The 21,940-nt window shown below is 37.9% G+C and overlaps 1 long non-coding RNA gene across 5 annotated transcripts in view; it reads left to right on the top strand.

Annotated features, from left to right (window-relative positions):
• The window catches only part of LOC102117062 (uncharacterized), a 50,097-nt gene extending 38,856 nt beyond the window's left edge, over window positions 1-11,241 (top strand). For all 5 annotated transcript variants that reach the window (XR_012414764.1, XR_012414765.1, XR_010588017.2 and 2 more), the window contains one exon: window positions 8,845-11,241. This is a non-coding gene — a long non-coding RNA (uncharacterized lncRNA). The remainder of the gene's footprint in view (window positions 1-8,844) is intronic.
• Window positions 11,242-21,940: the final 10,699 nt, after the last annotated feature.

Here is a 21,940-nt window from a genome sequence, read left to right as displayed (position 1 = left end):
CATTCTTGTCAGCTCCTCTGAGCCAGTGGATGGCACCTGGAAAATCAGAGGTGACAATTTTGTGCTCTGGTTTCTGTCCCGTCATGATGGAGATAATAATACCTGTCGCCGAGTAGTTGGTGAAATTCAGGTGAAAGTTATTGTGAATAATGGCCACACAACTGTATGGCTTTAAGCCAGTCCCTTGTTGAATGAGAAGCAAAATCTAATGAGGAGAGTGACTCTGAAAATGAGATCGTAGGTTTAACAGCTGCATTTCCAAACCTGAAATGGAAGACATGCAGGGCTCTTCTTTGCCTGAGCTTTTGGTTGGGGCAAGAGGTGCCCTGAAGTTCTAATTTTCAGTCTGTATCTCAAAGGTAACGTCTAGAAATCAATTTTCTGCTTGTCCTCTTGTTTAGTCAAGGGGAGAAATTTGCTGCTCATGAAGGGCTGAGGGCCTGACACCACTTCGAGAGAGCGCTCCAGGATCACAGGTTAAGGTATCTTCTGCGTAATCTCGTCCTCCCCACACTGCAGACAGCCTCAACCTTGACCTAGAGGGAATTTCCTTTCTAGAGGAGAGCAAGGAAATTCTGTTTCCATGTTAACAGAGGGAGGTCTCCTCCTGTCACTGACTGCTGCTGTTAGCTTTGTGGGCTCTGGGAGCCCAATTATGTGTGGAAGCATTATAAAAAGGAGCCAGCGCTCAAACTGGCAGGCAGAAGACATGGACACAGATTCCGTCAACAAATAAATGGAACGCGCTTGTGTGTTGGTGCACACATTTGTGGTTAGGAAGATTACCTTTCAAAGTGGACTTACTGTGCAATTGGAAATGAGCTGAGACCCCCATTTCTATACCTTTCCTGCTTGGATGGTCTGGATGTCATCGACACAGCCAGCAGAGAAAATAACAGCAGGGTTAACTGTTCATGCAAGTGTAATAATAGTCTTTAACAGAAGAAGAGTAATTACCTTTGTCTAGTTTTCCCTGCTGTAAAATGTAATAAAATAGAGACCAGTGTCTGCTGCTGATATGCACCAGGCCTCTCTTCTGAAATACACGCCAATGACTCTGAAACACCCTTTGCTCGCAAGCTAAATTCACATCTTAATTTTGAAAAATCCATTACTGTAGGGTAGATTTCCTGAATGCGTTTGACAGCTCTCAGGCCAGTGCTATTAGGCGAGAAGTCTCAAAGCAGTGGGAGATTTACAGCCTGGGAGATCATAGAGCCTGGGTGGGTGCAGTCCCATCCCCCATCGATTCTCCAATGGCGAGATGACAGGAAGTATCTGTGTAGCAGAAGGAAGAGCTTCAGAGGGGTGGCTTCATTTGGAAATAGAAGCCCCTGTTAGCAGCCGGAAGCAGTGGTGCTGAAAAGCAATCCCTGGTGTCAAGAACTTTCTTAGCTAAGCAGTGCAGCTGGTGGCAATAAATAGCATTCTAATAAAGGAGGATGTTCAATCCATGACATAAGCACATACTGTTTCAACTACCAAACATAATTTATGAGGATGCATATGTCTGAAATGGATTCCCCCTATACACTGATGAATAAAAATGCAAATATTTCAAAAGGAGGAAAAGATCTGCATTTTAAATCAAAGTAAAATGGGGAGATCGATGAGAAGTACGCTGCTTTTTAAAAGTACACTATGATACATAACATTTTAAAGATGTGTTGGGTGTCATATTGTACAACTACCTCCATTCCTAAGAAAGATGGATGCTATTTTCTATGATAGTGAATGCTATATTTATGACACGGGGTCTTATAACACTCCACCTCTTCCCAGAAGCTGCAAAAACGCAAATGCTTACATTGAATGTCTTGGACCTTACTTTCGAAAACATAAGCACATGTTCTTACCTAAGCTATTGATGAAACCTGGTCAATTTCACATAATCCTTAAAACAGTTCTGAAGGAACTCGAAAATGATGAACCAGAAAAGCCATGTGTACTATTAGGCTTAAACAACAGGGCTCATTTGACCCCTTAACTCATTGACTCTGCGTGAGCAAAATAAGTTATTAGTTTTGACATAACCAGTGGTTTATTTTACCATCTACTGCTGTTCTTTGTTACATGTTCTATTCATATCACATGTTATTGCTCTTTATAATTATTGTGGAACACAGCAATTGCACAGACTGTATCATATCCCACTGGGATAAACATCGTGGATGAGGGACCAGAAGAACTTGCCTTTGACTTAAAGTTTATTCCTACTGCTTTCTTTACACGAGAAAGATTTTTCACTGATGGCATTCACAAAACTAACTCTATGTTTTAATGACGATGGAGCCACTTTGAATAGCACTTTATTCAGGAACTCCAAATGCCAATTTGTTTTCTACTGTGAGGTGTGTGTTCAAGCTTATGAAACGAATAGCTGGTTAATCTTTTAAGCTATTACTCAAGGTAAAAATCCACTGAACCTGAAAGCAAAATACAGCATTTACACTGCTGTTCTTTGAAATTTATTTTCCATGCTGTGCCTGTATAACTGTTTATTAGTAACATATTTTTGCTTTAGAAAGGAAGCAAAGATCTGGTAAGCTCAGATGTCAATTGGTATCAATATTTTATCATTTTGTTGACTTTGAAACTCATTACCTAGTGATAGAGAAGCTGAATTTCTATTCTCTTCATGATGGAAACATAAAAAATTAGTAGCGTTGCAGCAAAAAGACATACTGCCAAATGGATATTATTGTTATGTGTTGTAATTGTAAGTGCAAACCCCATCTAAATAAGGGCAGATATATTTCCACTGTACAATGTGGTTTTTTGTTTGTTTGTTTGTTTTGAGACAGAGTCTCGCTTTATCGCCCAAGCCGGAGTACAGTGGTGTGATCTCGGCTCACTGCAACCTCCGCCTCCTGGGTTCAAGCAATTCTCCTGCCTCAGCCTCCTGAGAAGCTGGGATTACATGTGTGTGCTACCACGCCCTGCTAATTTTCGTATTTTTAGTAGAGACAGGGTTTCACTATGCTGGCCAGGCTGGTCTCGAACTCCTGACCTTGTGATCTGCCCATCTCGGCCTCCCAAAGTCCTGGGATTACAGGTGTGAGCCACCGCACCCGGCCAGGGCAGACATATTTCAAAGTACCATATTATAAAGTCAGGAACCACTATAGAATAACATGAAAGCTTTGACATGTTCTCCTTGGTGAGGAGAAAAACACTTTAGATAATCAAAAGGGAGAGAGCTGCTAGAAAGATCTTGCTTGACTCTGTCCCCTAAACTGTTCAGAACCAGATGGTTTCAGAGATACTATACATGAAGCTGATAGATTTCAACCCAGTGGTTTCTGGGAGAATTCTATGCAGGTGCCATCAGGATGTGCTTAAAAAGTTAAACAGCAGTAATGAATTCCCTTAAATGTCTCTTAAAATGCATATGGATTCTCCAAAGTCCGTACTTTGATTTTGTATGTGAGGCTGATAGCTGTAAGTCCAAACAGGGGAATGGAGCTAGTCAAGATTTTAAATCACTTGCATACATGTTCTTTCTCTAAGTCAGCAACAGGGAAAACCTGAAAGTTTATCTTACTTTTCAAGGAAGCATAGATGAGCATATGGTGAACATCAGTTATCTTAAAAGTAAGTTTTGGTCATGGCTGAATATTGCCTCTTTTTTCTGAAATCATTAGCTCAGGACTGAATTAACCTGACACACATGTACAACATTAAAGACAGTGTTGACAAGAAACTTCTCAGTCATTGTTCCACATACTAGGGACAAGTACACACCTTTGTTGCTGATTGTAGATGGAACTTGGACAGTTTTAAGTGCAAAAGTAGAGTTAGGAGTGGTACCACTCTGACTCTTACATTGAATTGCACCATGTAAATTGAGGTGTTAGAATCATCTGAAGTTCCTTTCGGAAAGCATGACCTAGTGGCAGTTGCCTTGGTGTAGTCTTTCACTGATAATCTTCAGTATTCTCACTTTTAACAGAAGGAAATGTGCTTTCTACTGCTAATGAAATTCTTGTGGTGGTGTAAGAGGTAACAATGAAAAATTTTGAAGAACACAAGCACCTAGTGGCAAGAATTTCCAAGTCTGGAATTGGGGTGCCCAGCCTCTCTCTTGAATTCTGGATTCATATTTTCATCCGTCCACTTGTCCTGGTACCTCTTTCAGCTTGATGGGTAGTAAACGCTGGCTCTTGTCTTAAAGGAGAAATTTCTTTCCACTCTCAGTGCCAGGGAAAGGTGAGTCTTTATTTTTATCCTCAGGACAATGTGAATCTCACACTGAGACGACTTCTGTCTTTGCTCTCACCATTCAGAAACGTCAAGCCAAGTCGGTCTTTCTTCAAGTAATCATATACATCATACAGCATGCATTTTGAGTGCTAATTTTAATCTTGACTTCAACTTATTTCTCTTCACCTTAATTTCCTCATTTATTTCATTTTTAACTCTTTTGTAATGTTTCTACCCCGGCAAGGCACCCCCAAATCCATTTATACAAAAAAGAGGAACATAAATAATCCAAATTTGAAAAATGTCATTTTCTTCCCCATATCTTCTTTATACTCAGTGCTTTAAATTACTGAATTCTCCCTTTTCTTCAGTCACCATTTCTATTCAGTCTCCTTTTAAATATCTCCTGAAGCCACTCCCTGCTTTTCTGTTCTCCTGCTATTGCCTTAATTCAGATGGGCCATCTGATTGACCTCCCTTTTAGACTCTCATTTTAATAAATTCCATCCCCATGAATATGGTTATTATTTCTCTGCTTACAAATATTACTTCCTTGCTGAAAAATTGGCTTTGTACTTCCTGTAGGCTAACATCTAAATTTCTGCCATATGCTATTTATTATCTGACCCCAGATTTTCTTCTAGGCTTTTTCACTGCCCTTCCTCATAATCCCATGCAACCTGCCACCCAATAATGCTGACTTGCTAATAATGTCCTGAACATGCTGCATTTTTTTTTCATACTTCCACGTCGTTTTTATGCTATTCTGTTTGCCTGGAAAAAACAATCTCTGTGCCCTAACCCTTGTCCCTGTATTTCCTAGAGAAAGACTGCTTCTTGTGGAGGCCTCAGCTCAAATGCTATTATCTTCCAGAAATGCCCAGGCATAAATACTCTCTTCTCTCTGCCACCTTTCAACTTGGAATAAGTTTTCATGGTGGCATATCCCACAGGTATTTTAAGTATTTGTTTGCTTGTCTCTTACCTTGATGAGACCCTAGTTCTACAACAGTAGGGTCTTGTTTTTCTTCTTTGCATCCTCAGTGTCTAGCATAAGACTTGGCACATTGTAGGTGTTCTATAAATGTTTATTAAATTAACGAATAGAGGAATGGATTACCGAATAAGTGAAGGAATGAATTAATAAATCACTTACCTCTGGTCAATGAGAGAGAGAACCAGATTCTCTTGCCCTGTTGAAAATACAGGTGATTTCCACAATCGGGTTGAATTGTATCCCTTCCAAATAACCCCTAGTACCTCAAAATGTGACCACATTTGGAAATAAGGTCATTGCAGATGTAATTAGTTAAGATGAAGTCATAAAGGAACAGGGTGGGCCACTAATTCAACATGACTGATGTCTTTATAAGAAAATGATCATCTAAAGATAGAGATACACAGGGAGATAACGCATGATAACAAAGAGATTGGAGTAATGAAGCTGCAAGCCAAAGAATGCTAAAGATTGTCAGCAAACCACCAGAAACTAGAAGAGGCAAGGAAGGGTTCCCCTGCAGTTCTCAGAGGGAGTGTGGCCTTGCCAATGCCTTGATTTTAGATTTCTGGCCTCCAGAATTGTGAGATAATAAATTTCTGTTGTTTTAAGCCACTCAGTTTGTGGTACTTTGTAATAGTAGTCCTTGGAAACTAAGACACTCTCTAAGCTCACTTTTAAATGTGGGGATTATTTTTATGTAATTTTCCTTCATTTAATTATGATAATATTTCAAGGTAAAATGGTGCATCACTTAGACAGTTTAACAATTTCTTAAAATATTTCACTTCAATTTGTTAATGTTCACAATGTTTCTAAACAATGCTTCTCTCAAATATTTCAAATAAATACTTCAAATGTGAATGCCATATTTATCAGTAACACCACTAACCTAAAAAAATGGTCCTACCAGAGCAGTATTAAGGAGAGTCCCTATGTTGCCTGGCACTGGAGCATTAAAGTCTCAGTAATCAGAATTAATACAGTATTTGAAAAAAATCAACTCTATGGGGGTGTCTCATTTACATACAATAAAAATGAATCAATTTTAAGAGAAAAGTACAACAATATGTTTATCCATTTACATGTTGATGGATGTTTGAGCTGTTCCCAGTTTTTGGCTACTATGAATTAAGTTCCTGTAAATGTTCATTACAAGTCTTTGTGTTGATATGTATTTTCATTTCTCCTGGATAAATATCCAAGGGTGGAATTTCTGGGTCATAGGGTAAATGTATATTTAAAATTTTAAGAAACTGTTAAACTGTCTAAGTGTTGCACCATTTCACCTCCCCACTAGCAATGTATGAAAATTTCCATTTTTCCATATTCTCCCCAAATCTTGATATTGTCAATCTTTAAAACTTTGGCTATTCTAATGGGTGTGTATATTTTGTGGTTTTTATTTGCATTTTTCCTAATGACTAATAATGTCGAACACCTTTTCTTGTACTTATTGGCCATTTGTACATATTCTTTTGTGAAGTACCTGTTCAAATCATTTGCGCAGCTTCTAAAACTAGAGAGCTTGTCTTCTTACAACCCTTGAGTTGGAAGAGTTTTTAAAATATATATCCTGGATACAAATCTTTGTCATATATGTTGTGTAAATATTTTCTCCTAGGCTGTGGTTTGCCTTTTCATTTTATTAGTGGTGTATTTCAAAGAACAGAAGGTTTTCATTTCACTGAAGTCCAATTTATCATTTCTCTGTCATGACACATGCTTTTTGTGGTTTATCTAAGAAATCTTTGTCAAGCTCAAATAACCTTTTTGTCTTATTTAAAAAATAATTTCATAAATTTATCTTTCATGTTTAGGCTCTGATCCATTTTGAGTTAATTTTTGCATATGGTGTGAGGTAGGGGGTCTAGATTTCCTTCTCCTTATAAATGTATAGTTGTTCCAGCATTATATTTTGAAATGCCTATGTTTTCTGCATTGAATCGCCTCAGCATATTTGTCAAAAATCAGTTGGCATTTACATCTAGGTCTATTTCTGGACTCTCTAGTCTGTTCTATTGATCTATGTGTCTATTTAGCACACTGCCTTGATTCCTGAAGCTCTATACTAAGTCTTGAAGTGAGGTAGATTAGTCCTTCGATTTCATTTTTCTTTTTCAAGATTGTCTTGGTTTATTCTAGGTCCATTGCATTTCAATATTAATTTCAGAATTAACCCATCAACTTCTAGAAAAATAAAACACTGCTGGTATTTTGCTTAAGGTTGCATTGAGTCTATTGACCAATTTGTTGAGAACTGACATCTTAACAACCTTAAGTCTTCTGATTCATGAATCTGATATTACTTATTTCAGCCTTCTTTGTTTTTCTCAGTAGGAATTAACATATTTAAAAACAGTTTTTGTTAAAATTTATTTCTCAAAGATGAACCACAATTCTTCCTTTTGTGACTTGGGTCTTGTTATACCCTGAGCAGGACAATGTATGGACTATTGAAAACAAAGGCAGAACCAAGAAAAATCAAATCATTCTGATATTGGTCATAAATAATTTCTCTTCCTTCTTCCAGGCAATAATACTGTTCATAGAATAAAATTGGATTCTTTTACAATGCAGATGCAATTGACTTACAGAGATTACTTTTTCTTTTACAGTCAGAAAAAATGACAATACACAGACACGAAAAGAAATAACTATAGGTCTCTAAATTTTAACATTACAGATATGAATTTAGTTGATATGAAGATATCTAACTTCTCTTTGAATGATGTATGGCATGAATGCATCCTTAAATCACCTATTTAGAAGACAAGTGTTCTTTTCAGGTTTTCACTTTTCTTCCTTGGCTATGTCATGGGCCTAAGGCCACATGACAACAACTGAAGACTGCATATACTGACTGTATGCTGAGTTTATATACTGATTGTGGATTATAGATTGAAATTTTAGATTGAGAGTTTAGAGAGCAGAGTATAGATTATAGATTAAGCTTAGATGTAGGTTGTAGATTATAGTAGAATTACCCTGGATGTTTTACTGTTGGCCTAAAGTAGATTTGCTTAGCTTTCATGACTTTGTGAACTTCAGGAAAAAGTTTACTCTACAATTCCCTTATCCATAGTTTTCAAATCCAAAAAGCTCTGAAAACCTCCAATTTTTAGAAATAACTAATTTGGTTGTAAAACTTGATCTGACCTCAACTCATTTAGTGCCCAAACCTAACTAAACTGGTATGAGGCTATTTTTGGTCTTTTCTATCATTTAGTATAAATATTTTAAAAATTCACTACAGAAATATTTATACATTTGATTACGGGATGCTGTTGCACACACTGCTGGGATGTTACAAACGGTATGTGCATCATATTACCTTTCTAGACTCTGAAAAACTCTAAATTCTGAAATGCATGTGGGCCCAAAGGTATTAGGCAAGTGATTTTTGACTTGTATATCTGATTTCTTATATATCCTGAAGTCATGCAGTCAAGCTGTGGTGAATTTGCAGAATTTAATTTTTTTGTTACATCTGATTTATAAGCAGTCATAAAAATGGTAAGGTAGAAGTCTTTCATTTTTGGCAGCCCCAGATTTCATTCCCCCTTTTTAACAGCAGCTGGCTCCTTTTGGGGCATGGCTTCTTCCCTATTGAGAGCTAACTCAGATGTCTCCTCACAATATAGTAGCTGAAGAAGACAGAATTTCCTGTTTCCTGCGTCAGTGCTGTCAAGAGTTGGGCACATGTGATCCAAGCTTGGCTATTCAGATGAGCAGTCTTGCCACCTTGATTCTTGGATAAACAACCCGATGACCGAGTGAAAGACTAGACATCACACAACTCAGCTGCAAGTGCTGCCCAGTATGTTCCTGGATCTTAGCCTTCTCGACTTAGTGTCTTCAACCTTCCCTTGCTCTCAGTACCTGTAAGTGTGACCTTATTTGGAAATAAGGTCTTTGCAGAAAATCAAATTAAGATAAGGTTATACTGAATTAGAGTGGATTTGTAATCCAGTATGACTGGAATCCTTATAAGAAGAGAAGAAACACATAAATACCCAGTGAGAATGACATGTGACTACAGAGGCAGTGATTGGGGTGATCTATCTACAAGCCAAGGAAGGATAAGGATTGCTGGGAAACACCAGAAGCTGGGAGAGGCAAGGAAGGACTGTGAGATAATAAATTTCTATTGTTTTAAGCAACCTAGTTCATAGTATTTTGTTACCGCAGTCCTTGGAAACCAATGTGCTATCAATAAATTCTGTTTGGGGTAAGTCAACCAGTTTGTTTTCCTTGTTTGCCACTAGGGATTCAAATATGCTAAGTAAAAATCTACATACTGTTATGTGATTCATGGATGTTACACATTATTTTACAATTCTAAACAGGAATATATTTAGATGAAAAATTAAATGTTCCTACCTGGAAAACAAGTACCAAAGCTCAGAGAGAGAGACAGAGAGAAGAAAACAGTTCAGAAATTCAGATACAAAACTACAGAGCAACTGAAATCCTGAAGGTTTCCAAAATAAAATATTATGTTGCTCATAGCAACAAATTAGTGAATAGCCAATCAGGGCTTGCCTTTAAAATATATTAAAATAGCCTGTCCTTTACATAAGAGAAAGTCTTCTTTATGTTATGATTGCTTTCCAGGATATATTACATTATGATAAATGATTATCTACATTGTTTTGACAATCAGGGAATTTATGAATGAGAAACCGATTTGCCTGCAGTGATGAATTGAATTGTAAAAAAGGCATTAGCAATGATGATACTTTTTAAAATTTGTTTAAGAATTGTGTTACAGTTTTGCTTTCTTTTTAATCAGGAGAAAGAGGAAAAAAAAAAAAAAAAAGGCAGCCAAAAGGCATTTATTTTGTAGTAACAAGCATCTGACAGCTCTCATTAGAATAATTCACTCACAAATCCGAAGGTATAGGCTGGTTTGTTTTGGCTCTATCACACTTATGTGACCTCTCAGCTGCAGTATTGAGATCTCCTACTCATGTTTTTAACCTTGTGCATGAGGCAGTGTCACAAACTGTTGCTGCTATTTGTTCTCAGGTTTCTTAGGGTGAGAAAAAGGATGATTTTCACCAGTTTTAGGAGGGTATGTAGCAACTGGGACCCTGGGCTTAAAGATCTGCATGTTAGGCGTGAAGTGCCTCCTGGATTTGCAGGAAATAAATCTCAAGCTGAAACAGAAATTATGACTACTTTTCTCCATTTATGCCTTAAAAAAAATCCAAAATAGAACACAACAAAAACCCAAGAAGTTAGATTACTTGTTGAGGAAAAAAGAAAGTGTCAAAGTTGAAGTACTACTAACAGACATGGTAAGATTATTTATACCAAGATTTCTTTAAAATTCTGTTAAGGCTTGCAATTGCAACTGCGCCATGATTAGGTGTTGCTTGGGGAGGTTAGCTGGCTGCCCGCCAAACAACCTCACAGTCTGGCATTCATCTTGATGAATTTAAAGTACAGCCTTTTCAGATGTGCAGGCTCTGAAATTGACGTAGTCAGCATCCCGAGACTCACATGTACCAAGCTCACATGAGCCTGATATGTAAATCAGAATGCTGAAATAAAATATACCGTAAGAAACCTTTCTCACCAGCAAAGGAAAATCTAAATGAGAATCTAAATTGTAATGAGGAATAGGCTCGATATGTACAGAACCAGAACATGGGAGATTAGCCATATGATTCAAATTTCAATGGCCAGACGCATTCACCTCCAGTAGCAGAGACCTACCAGTGGGACCTGATGGGCTGGCTCTGAGAACTTGGCCTTGTAGCCCTTGGCTGTGCTGGTCACCCACTGCCAGCTGCTTTACTTCTGACTCAGTACCTTCCAACTTCCAGTGTGACTCTTCAGAAAGGCCATTTCCTTCTCTAGATGTTTTAATATCATTAGTAAAGTATCTGGGTTTGACATATGTCATCACCCTAATCTTTAACCTAGGAGAAATCTTTCAGTCATGTTGGAATGCTTTATTTACCTACAAATCGATTTTCCATCATGTAATATTTAAATGTCTCCCAACTTAATAAATTCTGGTTTGGAGGAAATCTTACTTTTGCCCTGTGTATTATCTACAGGCACTAAGATCTTGAAAATATCTTTTCCTCTTCACATTACACACAAGGAAACCAGACTGTGAACATAATATGAGTTACTTGAGAATTAAAGGTAAGTCAGGGATGCATACCTGGTTCATGTAGTTAATTAGTGAATGTTGGTTGAGTGAATGAGTGTGAGTGTGAATGATGAGTATGGCTGACATGTTTTGAATTTGACTTGAAATGGAACAGCAGAGTGCATTGATGCAGAGATTTTCCTGCTCATCACTTTTGATAATCAAAAATACTTTTATAATTAAATAAAATATTAGCTGGGCACAGTGGTTCATGCCTGTAATCCCAGCACTTTGGGAGGCTGAGGTGGGCAGATCATGAGGTCAGGAGATCAAGACCATCCTGGCTAACACAGTGAAACCCCGTCTCTACTAAAAACACAAAAAATTAGCTGGGCGTGGTGGCGGGCACCTGTAGTCCCAGCTACTTGGGAGGCTGAGGCAGGAGAATGGCGTGAACCCCCGAGGCGGACCTTGCAGTGAGCCAAGATCGTGCCACTGCACTCCAGCCTGGGCGACAGAGCGAGACCGTCTCAAGAAAAAAAAAAAAAAAGAAAAGAAACAAAAATCTTTACTAATGAGTAACCTTTCAAGTTTCTATTGTGCCAAACATATTCAGTTCACAGTGAAGAAGTGGCAATGACCTGATTTTGCCATTTCGTTTTAATAATTTAGACTGTTTTCTTTTTCTAAGGTAATTTAGGCACAAATAGTAAGATGCTGCCCCTGAAAAAAATTGTCAGTAATTACAAGATCACATTCTATCCTGCTATTTTCCTCAGGGCAAGAAACTCCTGTCCTTACTGGAGAACTAGCTTAGTGGTCTCCCTATGGTATTAGTCTATCAATGGATATATGTATTGAGTGTCTTTTATGTATAGGGTATTGTGCTAATTGCAGTGGTGTAGTTATTATTACACATGTTCTTCACCTTCGGACATATTAGTTGAAAAGCCAGTATCTACATAAGAAAAGATAGTTATCATCACAAAGCAAACAAAAGAGGTGGAAGAAACATTAAAGACCATAAGCATTTATACAAAACCACTCACCAGAATTGGAGAGGTCGGGGAATTCTTCAGGGGCTTTATGAAAACTTTATTTTCTTCTCATCTTACCTCAACTTTCTCTTGTTCACACACAAAAAAAGTGTTTCAGTATTTTATGTTCAAAGATATTCTATCAGGCTGGGTGCGGTGGCTCTGCCTGTAATCCCAGCACTTTGGGAGGCCAAGGCAGGTGGATCACGAGGTCAGGAGTTCAAGACAAGCCTGGCCAAGATGGTGAAACCCCGTCTCTACTAAAAATACAAAAATTAGCTGGGCGTGGTGGTGGGTGCTTGTAATCCCAGCTACTTGGGACACTGAGGCAGAGAATTGCTTGAACCTGGGAGGCAGAGGTTGCAGAGAGCTGAGATCACGCCACTGCACTCCAGCCTGGGCAACAGAGCGAGACTCCATCTCAAAAAAAAAGAAAAAAAATTTCTATGTTCTTGGATTATGTAATATATCCTGAACTTTCAAGCCAAATATAATGGCAAGGCCAACTTCTTTCACTACACTCTCTTCTTAGGTCTTTATATATGAACGACTTCCAGGATCATATATCCAGGACAGTCCCCCTTCCCTGTGACCTCCAGACTTACTATTTGACTATCAGTTTGACACCTGCATTTGGTTGGATGGCAGTAGGCATCTCAAACTTACTATATCCAACACAGAACTCTAGATTTCTACTCTGCTTGTTCTTCACCACTGTCACAAGCCCCAGGTCTTCCTCAGCTCTGTGAATGGAACCACCATCTAACCACATGATCAAGTAAAAAACCTAGAAGTCATTCTTGAGTGCTGTTTTCTTCTCACTTTTCCTCCTCCTTGCCTCCCTCGATCTATCCTAAAGTCCTCCAGGTTCTACCTCCAAAATACATTCTATATCTATCCACTTTTACTAACCTAGGCCAAGCTACCATCATTTCCTGCCTGATCTCTCTTTTTATTCTTTTAACCTGATTTTTTTTACTGTGGTAAAATATACAGACAATCCCCAATTTATGAAGGTTCTACTTATGATGTTTTTACTTTGCAATGGTTCAAAAGCAATAGGCATTCAGTAGAAACCATACTTCAAGTATCCATACAGCCCTTCTGAACATTTTATTATAAAATAAGCTACGTGTTAGATGATTTTGCCCAACTGTTGGCTAATGTAAGTGTTCTGAGAAGGTTTAAGGTAGGTTAGGCTAAGCTACGTTGTTCAGTAGGTTAGGTATATAAAATACATTTCAGGGCCGGGCGCAGTGGCTCATAATCCCAGAACTTTGGGAGGCCAAAGTGGGCAGATCACAAGGTCAAGAGATCGAGACCATCCTGGCCAACATGCTGAAACCCTATCTCTACTAAAAAATACAAAAATTAGCTGGGTGTGGTGGCACTGCCTGTAGTCCCAGCTACTTGGGAGGCTGAGGCAGGAGAATCGCTTGAACCTGAGAGGTGGAGGTTGCAGTGAGTCAAGATTGTGCCACTGTACTCCAGTCTGGCAATGGAGTGAGACTGCATCTCAAAAAAACAAAAAATGCATTTCAACTTACAATTTCTTTCTTTCTTTCTTTCTTTCTTTCTTTCTTTCTTTCTTTCTTTCTTTCTTTCTTTCTTTCTTTCTTTCTTTCTTTCTTTCTTTTTCTTTCCTTCCTTCCTTCCTTCCTTCCTTCCTTCCTTCCTTCCTTCCTTCCTTCCTTCCTTCCTTCCTTCCTTCCTTCCTTCCTTCCTTCTTTCTTTCTCTCTCTCTCTCTCTCTCTCTCTCTCTCTCTCTCTCTCTCTCTTTCTCTCTTTCTCTCTTTCTCTCTTTCTTTCTTTCTCTTTCTTTCTTTTTTTTAGATCGCCTCTGGTGCCTGCCTGGGCTCAAGTGATCCTCTCACATCAGACTTTCAAGTAGCTGAAACCACAGGTGTGTGCCACCATGCATGGTGAATTTTTTAATTTTCTGTAGAAACAGGGTCTCATCATGTTGCCCAGGCTGGTCTCAAATTCCTGGGCTCAAGCAATCCTCTGCCTTGGCTTCCCAATGTGTTGGGATTACAGGCATGAGCCACCGTGCCCAGCCTCTGTCACATCTATTGTCTTTTCTTCACCGCATTTATCACTATTTAACATTGACATGCTTATTCATTGGTTGGCTAATTTATAGTCTGTCTTCCTATTTTAGTATCTGCCACCATAGCACTACCAGCGGATCTAATAATTCCAAAGTCAGTTGGTTTCTTTTTTTTTTTTTTTTGTCAGTTGGTTTCTTATTTTTACTCTCCTGTGGTGTAGTATATTAATCTTCTAAACATAATAGACATTTGCAAAATGGTATATCACACTTCAACTATAGTATACTCTCTGTGATTGTGGTGCCTAGTACATTACTGCCAGGTTGAGACTAGACATGTGAAAAGTGAGTATGTCCCTTGGAAGTACTTAAGACATAGCAGATCAATATATTTGGATGGCCATGTCAAAATCAGGGTGTAATTTGTATTAAATGAGTGTGGACACTCATAGATGGTACCTATAGATCCTTGCTGTTATTGATCACATACTGCTGTCAGGGGAAAAAATTGTGCACACACCCTTAAACTCTGTGCATTTATTTACAAATTATTTATAAATCGTTAGTGTTTACTTACAAATACTGGAAAATATTGGTAAAATTAGTAAAATATATTAAATATTAATAAAATTAAGTTTTTATTTTTTAAGATTAAAAAGCAAATACAGGTTCCAATATACTTTTTCTACATATACTCTGGGATAAATGCTCCCCACTCTTGAGTCCACTGGCCTAATCACAGACCAAGACGTATGTCAAGAGCAAAGCTCTCTTCACTGTCATTGATCAATCTTCTGTCAATATACTTTGTGGAGGTATAGATCTCGTTCAGCTGCCTATCACAACAGAATGACAGTTGTCTGCCTCTCCTTAAAATGCAGGGAGAACACTTGATGGTCTCTGGTATGGCCTACAGTTTTTTGTTGAGTGAAGTTATTAATGTTCTACCCTTAATTTTCCTTCAGACCCTTCTGGTGGATATCATCTTCTGCCTTTTTTTCCTTTTCCTTTCTTTTTTTTTTTTTTTTTTAAATAATCAAAGGAGTCTTTGTGTTCCAGTATGACACTAGGCAAAGTTTTTATACAGCCCATCAGGAATTCATATATGACCTCACTGGACAATATTCAACTCATACTTCATAACATCATGTAATTTATGTGAAGAAATTTAAACAACTAAGGCTTTCAGAATAAGAATGTTTTATATTTAGCAAAGTAGTTGAAAGAGACATATATGATAATTTTGCCCATTGTTTATACATTTATTCTAATGAATATGATTAGTTTTATTTAATAAATAGAATTGTATGAAGTCATCTTTTCATTGAATTTAAGCATACTATGCATATAATGTAAGTTGCTAAGGTTTGGTGAAAGTTGAGGTGTTTGGGGGTGCTTGGGATAATGAGGCTTTTGCTCAATGAATTGATTTTCCAGTTACGTTCTTTTCAAAATTAAGAGATAAAAAATATATTCTTTACCTCAAAGCATCTGAATTATCACTCTGTGATCAGATAGTCTGAATAGTTTCCACCAAATTGAAAATTTTCTGTTTCCATGGGCTTTGTAAAAGAGTCTTCCTATTTTAAGAGGAGAGAGAGGAAAAAGCAAAGTTGTCTGTATGAGAGGCCAGGTCTATTCTCGGCTTTGTCACTAATTACTGTGTGGCCTCCTGCAGGTCACTTTATCTCTCCGGTATGATTGTTTTCTTATCTATTGAATGGACGCAGTAATTCCTGTTCTCCCTCACGTTTTTAGGAAGTGCTTTAACTCTGCAGGGATATGCATGAAAATGACTATATAAGTAAAGAAATTTTGCCATAAAAGCTGTTCACACGTAAAATATTACTATACACGAGTTTCACATTTAAAAACTGTTTTTTGTTTGTTTACTGTGTTTGTTTTATCCCGTTTTGCAAATAACCTTTTTATTTTTAACAGTTTTAGATTTACAGAAAAGCTGTGAACACAGAGTTCCCGTATACCCTGCATCCAGTTCCTCCTATTATCAACATTTTAGATTGGTATCTTATCCTTATTTTTAACAACTAAAATAAATATTATTCTATATGTTCAAGGACTGAAAAATAAATGTGGCATCCCCTGATTCCTTTTCTGTGATCTTAGCTTCCCACTCCCCTACCAGCCCATGGAAAACAATGTATTTGTGGTAAGATGTATCAGTTATGATGCTTTTGGCTCCAAATAACAGAAAGACCTGACCCAACTGGCTTAAGGAGTAAAGAAAATGTATTATCTCAGATGACGGGAGATGTGGAGGTAGGAGAGTTCTGGGATTGATGCAGCAACTCAGGGACATCAGGAGAGTCTTGGGCTTCTTCCATTTTAATTAAATTTATTTAATTAGTTAACATTTTTAGACAGGGTCTGGCGCGGTCACCCAGGTTGGAGTGCAGTGGTGCTATGTTGGCTCACTGCAACCTCCGCCTCCGGGGCTGTTGATTCTCCCACTTCAGCCTCCTCGGTAGCTGGGGCCACAGGCGCATGCCACCATGCTCAGTTAATTTTTGTATTCTTATTATTTTTTATTTTTATTTTTTGTAGAGACAGGGTTTCCTCCTGTTGCCCCGGCTGGTCTTGAACCCCTGAGCTCAACCAACACTCCTGCCTCAGCCTCCCAAAGTGCTGGGATTACAGGCAGGAGGCACCACGCCAGGCTTCTTTCATTTTTCTGCCTTGTTCTTTTCAGTGAGTTGGCTCTTCTGCAGTCTAGCACTGCTCCTGGTTGCCAGATTGCTGTAGCAGTTCACACATTTAATCCAGAGGCTACCACAATCAGTAGAAAAGAGGTTGTTTCTCCCTTTGTGGTTCTTGATCAGCAAAGAATACCTTTCCCAGAAGCCCTCTGGAAGATTTTCTATTTGCTTTCATCCAATTTGCATCATATACCCATGCTACATCAATTAATGGTAAGGAAATGAGGGCGCCATGTCTGGCTTATAGTAATTGTGACATGTCCCTTGGGGCTGGGATTGGTATTCTTTTCCTTTGAGAAAGCACATGGCTATCTAAGGGACAGAGAATACCTAAACAAAAGTGACCTTTGGGTAGAAAGAAAGTGTGGCAGTGGTGATGAGTGGCTGCTGGGTAAGCATTAACAAAAGCAACTTCAACAGATATTATTAAACTTGCATAATAATGGTGAGTGGAAGAAATTTAAATAATAAGATAACTAATGCACATATTTGCATATTATGGGCCAGGTATTATTCTAAGAAAGTGGATTCTGTAATATCATCAAGGTATTTTCCAACTTACTTTAAAGTAATGTAGATTTGGAATTCTGAACGGTTCTTTAGGGCCATTAAAATTTGCAAAGCTGCCTATTTTACAGATCGAGACAATATATGCTGAATAAATATTTGTTGAACTGTATTGAATAACTTTTTTTTATGAAACTTTAAAGCAAGATATATATTTTGCTTCTTCTGCTTGTCTTGAATACAGTTTACTCTTTTACATTTTGGCCCTTAGACCATTTTGCCTTTATTGTTTAATGTATTGAATATACATATTTCAAGTAGAGTTAGTATGAATAAATTAATATAGTTAACATGTTATATATAATGAATTGCGTTAAAAAAGCTTAACTTATAACTGTCAGAACATTACTAAAATGTGAAGAATTCATTTGAAACTATTAATCATCTATTTTAAAAATTTTACATCTGTTTGATTTTTTGGTGTTTTACTGAGGTATAATTTACAATGAATTCACTCATTTTTGGTGCACAGTGTTCTATGATTTTAACACTTTTATAAAGTATGCGACCACCAGAATTAAGACGGAGAAAATTTACAACAGCTTAAAAAGTTCTCAGATACTTCTTTGTAGTCAATTTCTTCCCCTCCACCACATCTCCAAACCCTGGCAATTATTACTTTGATTTCTGTTCCCACAGTTTTTCCTTTTCCAGAATATTGTATAAATGGAGTCATATAGTATATAGCCTTTTGAATCTGGCTTCTTTTACTCAGCGTAAGTCTTTTGAGGTTTATCCATGTTGGGGTATGCATCTGTAGTTGGTTCTTTTTCATAACTGAGTTGTGTCCAGTCATAGGTATGTACCACAGTTTGTGTATTCATTCGTAAGGTGGTGGACATTTGGTTTGTTTCCAGTTTTTGGCATTTGTGAATAACACTGCTATAAATACTCGTGAAGAGGTTTTTGTGAGTATATTTGTCTTTATCTTGGGTAAATGTCTAGGGGAATTGCTGAGTTATAAGGTAACTGTGTATTTAATTTTATAAGAAAATGCCAAGTTGTTTAACCAAGTAGCTATACCATCTCGCATTCCTACCAGCTATGTATGAGAGTTCCAGTTGCTCCACATCTTCCCTCAACATTTGGTAATGTCAATGTTTAATATAAGCTATTCTAAGAGGTATGTACTGGTATCACACTGATTTTCATGTGTATTTCACTAATGACTAATGATGCTGAGTATCTTTTTAGATACTTACACAACACATCTCTTCATTGGTGAAATGACTAATCAGAGCTTTTGCCCATTATTTTTTTTACTGGGTTATTTGTTTTCTTATTACTGAGTATTCAGAGTTTTAAAGTATTCTAGATATAAGTTTCTATTTTTTTTTTTTTTGAGATGGAGTCTTGCTCTGTTGCCCAGGCTGGAGTGCAGTGGTGCAATCTCAGCTCACTGCAAGCTCTGCCTCCTGGGTTCACGGGATTCTCCCACCTCAGCCTCCCAAGTAGCTGGGACTACAGGCACCTTCCACCATGCCTGGCTAATTTTTTTGTAATTTTAGTAGAGACGGGGTTTCATCGTGTTAGCCAGGATGGTCTTGATCTCCTGACCTCGTGATCTGCCCGTCTCAGCCTCCCAAAGTGCTGGGATTACAGGCGTGAGCCACCGCGCCCGGCCCAAGTTTTTATTTTTAAGATTCAAATTTGTATATTCTAGGTTAGGGGAAATAAAAACATTTTACATTATGATTTCTTGAAGATTGCTTATGTGCAGCTTAAGCTAAAATGCCTTTCTAAAACTCAAAAGGCCATGATAATTTTAAAATAAATTTTTCTCTAATATCCTGAAAAAAATGTTAAGCAACAATAACATTAAGGCTTTCTAAAATACAATCATGAGCTGTTGATATTCATAATATTAATTTCCGTCCTGAAGGTTTGCAGCATGATTACTACTTATCATAGAAAATTAAGCTATAGAATAATGTTCATTAAGTTTTCCTTATGGCTCATTATAACATTGCTATAATGCCAGATGAACCTCACCCCAACTCCCATCCCCTAAAAAACAAGAGTTATCAATGAGCCAATGGGATAATGTCATATTAATTAAATAGAATATTAAGTCAATACTTTGGTTTTTCTGTTATACAATATTCGGAAACTTTATTAGTTGAGATAGGCCAGGCTGATGCTATGGTAATAATTCCCACATCTCAATGCTTAACACATAAAGGTTTATTTATTGCTGTTTTTAAAAGGACTCCTGTAGCATGGTGGTGGTGGTATGTAGGTTGCTCTATTTAGTTTCTCTGTGCTCCAGGATGATGGAGATTTCCACTTCTAGAACTTTGGTTGAGTGTTACAGCAAGGGAAGAGAAAGAATGAAGAATCCTGCAGTGTTTCTCATTGTCTCCCAGACACATACAGGTCTCATCCACTCACATTTCATGAGCCAGAATTTGTAATGTGGCCCCAAGGGGGCTGGAAAGTGTGTAGTCTCTTGTACATTCTGGAAGTTGAGGAGAACTGAATATCGGTGAGCACTAACAATGTTTACCACATTTTCTAAAATAGTGTAAAAGATAAATTATAATAACATTATGTAAATTAGAGGAACATTTTGAGATAGTTTTACTATTTACTGGCTAGGAAATCTTGGACAAGCTACCTAACCTCTCTGAGCTTCAATGACCCCACCTGGAAAAGGGGTAATAGCAATAGCTAACACTTATCAAGTGTTTATAAGGTGTCAGGTTCTGTTATGAATAGTCTACCTATATTAAATGCATTAATCTTTATAATTCACACACAAGAGGTACTTATCTCCATCGTTACATATGAGACAATTGGGGCACAAGGACACAAAGCAACTAGCGTCACCCAGACAGCATGTGAGAGCTGGATCTGTGATTGAAGTCCAGGTATCTGGTGCCAGTGCTCCTCGACTCCGTGACTAGGCTTTACCTCTTCTTTGATAGCTAATCACACCCATTTGAATGAGATGTGTATTAAGTACTTAACTTGCCATTGCAACATTTTAGATGTGCTGGCAAAATAGAAAGCTGGCTAACATATTCAACTGAATGATTCAGTGAACATGGTGTTCTTTTATGGAGGTGGGGAGTAGGGAGGGAAAAGGAAAGGGTTATTCCAAAATTATTGTATATGTGGCCAAGGGTTTCTGTCCACAGTTCTCTATGGGTGCCTTTTACTCTCTATAACTCATTTTAAAATTCTGACCTCAATACTAATAATGATGCCTTTGAAGACTTCAGTTCTGACACAGGCACTTGACAGATTTTCACAGAATCCTACTACAGACTGAATTTGATAGGGATGCTCTATAATAAATTACTTGGGTCCCTCTTCTCTCCAAGAGAAGTTAACTTCCATCACAGCACTCTTAAGAGTTTCAGATTTCATAGAAATCAGTGTTTCTGGATATGTCTGAGCAATCAGTGACTTTGTTAGACATTTCAACTGGATCTCTCCCATCATTCAGTGTAAGAAATTATACCAAGGGCTCTATTCTAGAAAGCCACGAGATTCCCTTGTCAGTAGGAAATGCTTTTGGGTGCGAGTAACAGAATACCTAATAAATAATAATTGAAACAAGAAGAGTTTCTTTTTCTCACATAGCAAGGAGACTGAGGGTTGGCAATGCTGACATGGGCTCAGTGGCTCTAGTGGTTTCTTATCCTTTTCCTCAGTGTCTTGACGGCCACTGCAGCTATAACCATCCCATCCTTACATCAAAAGGAAGGGGATGACAGTAAAGGGAAGAAAAGCTTTCTATGAAACTTCACAAGAGGTGTCACAGTCACAACAGGATCACATGCTCATCATTGACCCAGTTCACCTGTGCTGTGAAGATGCTGAGCATCTTCCTCCAAACTCCTGATTAAAATGCATTCTGCTAGACAGGATAAAGGAGTATGTGTGCATATGTATGTGTGTAAATGGTTTGTGTAGACAATAAATTGTAGATGAAATATTGTGTAGACACACATCCTTTCTCGTAGGCATCCGGGAATAGATAACTCCCTAACTGGGTTTTCATCATGAGGGCCTATTAGCTGCTCTGGAACTGACCTGAGCCCTCGGAAAGTGGCAATATTGACTTCCAACTCTAGAAGACGAGGGCCAATCAGGCTGTCTCTGTGAGCCTCCAATTTCAGCACATGGGGGGTTATGGTTCCCACAGCAGTCAAGAAGTACTTCCTCATCACATCTCCTCATCACATCTCCAAGAATGAATGAACTGATTATTTTGGCAACTCTGTAATTCGACTTCACTGCATTGTAAACCCA

This window comes from Macaca fascicularis, chromosome 7 (assembly GCF_037993035.2).
Source record: "Macaca fascicularis isolate 582-1 chromosome 7, T2T-MFA8v1.1".
Lineage (NCBI taxonomy): Eukaryota > Metazoa > Chordata > Mammalia > Primates > Cercopithecidae > Macaca > Macaca fascicularis.
The sequence above is the reverse complement of the archived record's forward strand: the minus strand, read 5'-3'. Positions and strand labels throughout refer to the sequence as shown.